Source organism: Myxine glutinosa, chromosome 6 (assembly GCF_964187855.1).
Source record: "Myxine glutinosa chromosome 6, kmMyxGlut1.1, whole genome shotgun sequence".
NCBI lineage: Eukaryota > Metazoa > Chordata > Myxini > Myxiniformes > Myxinidae > Myxine > Myxine glutinosa.
Window position 1 is genome coordinate 179,450,577 of NC_136266.1, and position 7,912 is coordinate 179,458,488.

Sequence of the window (7,912 nt, forward strand, 5' to 3'; positions counted from 1 at the left end):
ATCACAGAGGCAGATTCGGTGTTCGTGCCTTCAAACTGGTCTGATGAAGTCAATTGAACTTTGACCTTCGTGTTGTTTTCGGAAATTATTTACATAAACAACGTAACAAGTGCGTACTTGTAGTAATTGGCTCAATCTTGCATCAAGTTAAAGCAAAAGATTCAATGGAGCAATTTTTGGGTCATCTCATCCGAATTCTCCAAAAAATGAACTCAAAAGATGTCCGCCTGTCTGTCCACGCGTCCGTCCGTCCATTAGCGTTTTCAAATTTTTGCTACTACTCCCTTGTCTCCGGCTGATTGTTCTGAAACTTGACACATGAATACAAGACAGTTGTCCGCACAATCACTCCGTCTTCAATTTTTCGATTTTGGATCAGGGGGCTCCCAAGGGGGAAAAGGAGAGAGAAGGGGGGTTACCCCCCAAACTTCAGAAACCGAAACTCGTCCCTTATTTACCAACGGCTTGCTCTGAAACCCGACACAGCCCTTCTATTTGATTGTCCGCAGGATCATTCTGATCTGAGATTTGTCGATTTCGGATAGGGGGAGGTGCTCCCGGGGGGGGGGGGGAAGGGGGGCCCAAGTCAGCCAATCGGCAGAGGTCTGAACAACAACCTCAAGAGATGAGAGATATTGAAACATGAGACATTAAGCATCTTATTTTATCGATTAAAGGCAGACAACGTATTTGCAATGCTGGGAAATGGACAAGTGGAGTATATATCATCCGGACGTCGTTTAAGACGAATATGCGTTTGAGAGTTTCCACGCTCGTGATAATTGGACAATTCGACTCGAGGAAAACCGTTGTTGAGTATATCGAATGAACCTCGCGTGGATCCATGAGTCCGCTCATGTCGTTCGCTAAATCTGCAGCCACAAATCTCCATTCATCGGACAGTTCTGCACGCCTCTTCCAGGTTCTCCTGACGTCCATAAACGGTATTAAAAGGTGCCTCGCCTCCCCAGACACCGCCCAGGGCTCCGCCTCCATCAGGCAAACAATCCCGGCGCGGAGCGCGGACAAATTGCGCAGATAAGGCTCCGTGGATGTCCCATTAAAGAAGGTGCACGGAGCACCTGGAGCACATTGCGATTGGGACACCGAGGACTTCTGAACCCAGAACGGCGACATTTCGACCCCAACTCTTCGGTTCCTCCGTTCGAGCGTCCCCCACCCTGTCATCCCGACTGCTAAAGCTCCGCTTCCACCCCCTGACCCCACAGTCGGTCGTCTTGCTCGCTCCGGTCTAACGAAGCTCTTCATGTGCGCACAGCACGGTCCCGACAACCAAGAGCGGGCGACATGAGAACAAAGGCGCAGACCACCCCAGCGTGGGCCCCATGGCTTGTCCCAGCGTCACCACCTCCGTTTCTACTGTTTGCTCTGCTGACGCTGCTTTTGGAGGTACGTGTGACGCGTGGACCCGAAACGGTGGTGGTCGCACCGGAGGACTCCGATGATGTTTGATTACGATGCAATGTCGTGCTCTTCCTGATAATTCACTGCCAACTGTGATCGTGCATTGTCCTCCTACTTCATTGGAAAACGTCGTTCATGATTAGGACACAATTTTTCCCCAAAGTTGAACTCCACGTGAAATATTAATGCATACAAACTGTTAGGAAAAATATATACACCGATAGCATAATTCGACAATTAGGATTTCTAAACGTTAAACACTTTCTACACGCGCACTAACTCAATATATATATATATATATACATATAAATAAATGTATATATATATTTATATAAATATATATAAATAAATAAATATATATATATATATATATATATATATACATATATATGTATACATATATATAAATGTATATATGTAAATAAATGTATATATATAAATAAATGTATATATATAAATAAATGTATATATATATTTATATAAATGTATATATATATATTTATTTTAATATATATATATATTTACATAAATGTATATAAATATATTTATTTAAATGTATATACTGTATATATTTATATAAATGTATATATATATATTTATATAAATATATATATATATATTTATATAAATGTATATATATATATATTTATATATATATTTTATTTATTTATATAAATGTATATATATATTTATATAAATGGATATATATATTTATATAAATGTATATATATATTTATATAAATGTATATATATATTTATATAAATGTATATATATATTTATATAAATGTATATATATATTTACATAAATGTATATATATATATATTTATTTAAATGTATATACTGTATATATTTATATAAATATATATTTATATTTATATAAATGTATACGTATATATATATTTATATAAATGTATATATATATTTATATAAATGTATATATATATATTTATATAAATGCATATATATATATATATATTTATTTAAATGTATATACTGTATATATTTATTTAAATGTATATATATATGCATTTATTTAAATTTATTTATTTATTTATATAAATGTATATATATTTATATAAATATATTAATTTATTTATATAAATGTATATATATATATACATTTATATATATATATATATATATATGTATATATTATATATATGTGGGCTATATATATTAATGTAAGAGGTGCACAGAGATCTTTACGAATGAGGACCTTCCTACCACTAAATGTAATAAATTTCACTTGTGACAGTCGAGAAAAGGTCGATATTTTGTATTTTAATGATAAAAACGCCGCGATTGCAACAGACTCGGAAAGTGTAGCTCATTCGAGGGGGGTGTTCTTCGTTCTGTCAAATTTGTTATCTTAAGGAGTTGAGTAAGGCTAAAACTGCCCACCTGGTACGTTGCAGGCACGGCCACCGGTATATGTTGGAGCACAGTCTTTCCGATCGATGGGGATGTAAAGCCGGCTGTCTCCTTCGCATTTTGGTTCTCGTCGAGAAAGACCCCAGAATATACTGACACAAACAGATGTTTGCCAGTGCCAGGTTAGCTCAATAGTTTAAAATGTAGATAGGTAAAGTATATTAATCGCCTTTCATTAAGCCTGGTGTTGGTATAACGGTTAAGATGGTTGGCTTAAGATCTTAGGGTCTTGAGTTTGAGCCCCTGTCGTGCCGTTTAAATGACACCAGGTGGGTTGACTCAGCAGCTTACTGTAAACAGGGGGCACTGCATCAGCGGCACAGCTGCGCTTCCAGAAAATGAGGCAACCTTCAGCCACATGCTGCACACGAAACAACACCAATAAGTCGCCTTTAATAGCTGAAGATGGCCGTTTAAATGAAGTGCACATATTTGGGAGCAGCACACACACAGCAACCGCACTCTGAGATACTTATAAGTAGTGTAACCTGCAGGTGTGTCGAGGAATACCTGAGAATATACCAACGCATTTTGTACCCGCAGTTTACGCACAAATTAGGAATTGATTGCCCTTCATTAATGACAGTGTGGGATCATGAACGTCCACCAAATAATATTGTAGCTGCATATTGAACGGCCAGCTTATAAACGTAATGATGATGCAAGTCACGACGAGAGTTTATAGTCAGGTAAGTGCGTCGACACCTCCGTACTAATCGGTGAGATGCAGTATATACAATTTAATTTAATTGATGAACTAAAAATGAATATAATGTACCGTAAATAAGGCACGGCTATGATTTGGGGTCAATTTCCTGTTCCTCTCCAACTCCATTGATTTGTCCGTGAACATGTCACGTGGGGTCAGATTTCATCCAATTATGTATGTCGTTCACACAATGGGATCCTGGGATGGAGGGAGGAAGCCAAGCGAGGCACACTTAAAAAAAAGTTGATTTTGAACTTTCCATGAAGATCAGTGGTGGCGTGGTAGGGGGTGGTAGGGTGGTAGGGGGTGGTACGGTGGTTTTAGAACACGACTCTGACCCCGGTACGTACATTGATTGCTTGGTCTCCATGCGCACACAGGGTGATGTATTACAACAAAAAAACAACCCACAATCATCGCACACGTCATGTGACAGAGGTAGCAATACCTCCGCGATACTTATAGATATCACCTTAATCGACGTGCACCTACTCCCGTGACCTCATTTCAATACTGTAATTCTTCCACGTTCAATTCTGTTCGCCGTGCGTGAGTATGTATAACTATCAGGACGATACTCCACATACGTCCGGCGGGGTCCGCATCAGGTACCGAAAGTCCCCCCAGACTTCTTTGGTCGCAAGTATCTGATCGTGTGGCTGTAAATGGGGTGCGTGGAGGTTTCTCATCAGGTCGGGCCTTGGAACTCCCAATTGTCTCCACTAGCAAGTTCTGAACTAGTTCAGACTGGCTAGAACTCGTTCAGATTGGCTAGAACTAGTTCAGACTGGCTACAAATAGTTCAGACTGGCTAGAACTAGTTCAGACTGGCTACAACTAGTTCAGATTGGCTACAACTAGTTTAGACTGGCTAGAACTAGTTCAGACTGGCTGGAACAAGTTCAGACTGGCTGGAATTGGTTCAGACTGGCTACAACTAGTTCAGACTGGCTACAACCAGTTCAGACTGGTTAGAACTAGTTCAGACTGGCTGGAACTACGAACTTACGCTTCCTCCCTCCAAGCCCTCTACCTCCCACAGATCTCCTGATGTCCCTGCTCTCAAATGTTGTACTTGTGTGCTTCCCCCTTCTCTCCCCATCTTGTCTACCGCTCCCTTTATTTCGTCATGTGTCCGTTATTTATTTATTTATTTTTGTCATTAATGTTAGCTCTTACACAAGCCTCGATCTTGTTTACAAAAAAAACAAAAAACTAGTTCAGACTGGCTCGAACTAGTTCAGACTGGCTGGAACTAGTTTAGACTAGCTGGAACTAGTTAATACTGGCTAGAACTAGTACAGACTGGCTAGAACTAGTTTGCACTATCCAACCAAACCAGGTTATCCAGATGTCAAGGAGTGATTTAAAATCGATTGGAATCTGCTAACTTGTGTTCAATTCTGGTGAATGGAGGCACCCCAAACCTACCCTCAACTAGTTCAGAACTCACCTGGATGGTTTTAGCCCACCTTTCCATGGATACGAACAGAGTTTGCTGTTTTTACCCTGATAGGCCACAAACCGGCTGGTTATTTTAAATCTGCTCGATCCACTCCTGTTGAACTGCATCACGTGCCAGGACTTCATATTACACGAAACTCGGAGACAGCGTGTGCGCTTCGAGCCACAACTGCGTTGCGATCTGAGCGATTGTTCCATTTTCTGCGCAGCGTGCAGCTCCCTCCCTCCCCTCCCTCCCCTCCCTCTCCCACTAGCAAGAGCTTAATCTCACAACACATTGGGGGTTTTGGTTGTTAACATTTTTTTTTTGGCAAGTCCAGAGCACGCAGGATACATTACGTCAGAGTTCTCAACATTTTATTCCACCACACCTCTTTTTTTCACCACACCCATTTTATTGCATCACCCACATTATTTTAAGAAAAAAAATAAAAAATGTAAAAAGAAAATCATTTAAAAATGTAAATTTTTTTTGTAAAAAAACTAAAAATATATAACAATAAAAATTAAATAATTGTGACGTGTCCTGGACATTGTACAAATCCATGAGTGTTTAAACGAGGGCACAATATCGCCGCCATTCCAGCCGACACTCAAATTGAAATAATGTCCTGTAGTGTAATATATATTGTTCTGTTTGTCAAATGACTTGGTCTCTACCGCTTGCTCGACAGGAAAAGGCACCTGCAGCTTACTAACTTGGGTGACTTTCATACCTTGTCTCTGGAACATATCCCTTTTTAAAGCTAGATAAAACATTACAAACTGCTGTGTGATACAATATTTACTTTCTCTAAAAGTATGATGGAGCACCTGATCTTTTACGATCGTTATGAATGGAGGGCACCGGAGTCAGAGAGGCGCCAAACGGTTCAGAAGTCACGTGACGACAAATGGGAGGGGTAGAATGAAGCCACACCCACTACCTTCCATAACTTCCTTGCTGAGGTTCTACTGTGTAAAGGTGCTGGAAGTAGGGGGACCAGGGGGCAAATGTCCCTGAACCTTTTATTACCCTGAACAAACTCCGATACATCATGGGTGATGAAGGTCGTGGTCAAGTTTCATCGAAATATTGTGTGTAGTTTCAGAGGAAAAAGCAAATTCCTATTTTGGGGGGTCAAACCTGGATGCACTTTGACCCCTGGTAGACCCCCTTAGACCCCGATTTTTGTTTTAATGCCGTGAACAAATTTTATTCGCAACACAACAAATATCATTTGTGCCAAATTTGGTCGTAATCCCATCAGGGGTTTCGGATAAGAAGTTTCAAGCGTTTACGGACGGACGGACAATGGGCGATCGCATAAGCTCCCCTGAACTTCGTTCCAGGTGAGCTAAAAAGCACCACTTTTTTTTGAAAAGGTATCCTTGCGATGGACAAAGAAAAGCAAATGTCATTCGGATAAACAGTTGTTTGCATTAGAATTACCCATGTGGTTATTGGGAGGTTATTTTGCCCCCCTCCCCACAATCCTGAAATGCTCCCTGCTGCCTGCCACTGTGTCTTGTCTTCCTGTGCCCTGCCTGATAAAACTGCACAAACATCAAAAAAAAACAAGCGTTTGTTATGCAATCTTGTATTGAGAACATAATACATATATCCCAGTATACATATGTGAGAATTCCAAGCTAATCCCAGCGTACCTTCCCAGCTAACCTCTGCCCGTAGCATTGCTGCCAAAGACATGGAGCCACCTCGGGCACTGGAAAGCAGCATGACCCTCACGGAAACGAAGCAAACCCTGCAGCCCGAGCTATTGGTCCAACACTCCAATGACAAGATGGGACACTTCCCCAACAAGCGTTCCAGACCTCGCCTCAAGCGCCGCCCAATGGTGAAGTCTGGAAAGTTTAAGAAGATGTTCGGTTGGGGAGATTTTTACTCAAACATCAAGACACTGCATTTGAATCTGCTGATCACGGGCAAGATCGTAGATCACGGGAACGGGACATTCAGCGTGTACTTTCGACACAACGCAACGGGACAGGGCAACGTGTCTGTGGGTTTAGTGCCTCCATCCAAGCCCCTAGAATTTGCACCTCTACAGGCCGTCGCTGCTGAAGCGAAAGCCTCAAAGACGTTCAATTGTCGTGTGGAGTATGAGAAGGTGGACCGAGCCAAGAAGAGCGCGCCTTGCGCTGGAAAGCCCGGGCGGTCGTGCCTCCAGGAGCAGACTCAGAGCCACGTGTCATGGCTTTGTACAAAACCGCTCACGGTCATTTGCATCCACATAGCATTCTACAGCCACGACTACCGCCTCGTGCAGAAGGTTTGCCCAGATTACAACTATCACAGTAACAATCCCTACTATCCCGTGGGTTAGCCGTGATGAGAGTGGCTGTGGGTGCAGCACGAGGGGGATCGTTTAACTCCGAGTCGAAGATCCTCTTTGCTTGCGATGGGACTTTGGAGACACGGAAAGGTGATTGAAAGCTGACCGAACATCTTACCTACACGTATACGCAGCCGCGCACTTCGCTACCTTCTCCGTGTACAAGCTTCTCAAGACACCTCGACGGATGTCTCATTTAGATACATACTGCGAAGGATGTCCTCTCCCGAAAAAAGTCAAAACATACTGCGAAAGATGTCCTCCCCCCCCAAAAAAAGTCAATACATCCTGCGAAGGATGTCCTCCCCCCCCCAAAAAAGTCAATACATCCTGCGAAAGATGTCCTCTCCCCAAAAAAGTCAATACTTACTGCGAAGGATGTCCTCTCCCAAAAAAAGTCAATACATACTGCGAAGGATGTCCTCTCCCAAAAAAAGTCAATACATACTGCGAAGGATGTCCTCCCCCCCAAAAAGTCAGGTGGTCTGCAACAAACCATCAGCGTTGATCGTGCGACCATCGAATGACTGCGAGAACGACCTGCG

At 41.8% G+C, this 7,912-nt stretch overlaps 1 pseudogene; it reads left to right on the forward strand.

Moving 5' to 3' along the window:
* The first annotated feature begins 6,719 nt into the window (after positions 1–6,719).
* On the forward strand, positions 6,720–7,511 carry LOC137429503 (neurexophilin-1 pseudogene; annotated as a pseudogene).
* Positions 7,512–7,912: the final 401 nt, after the last annotated feature.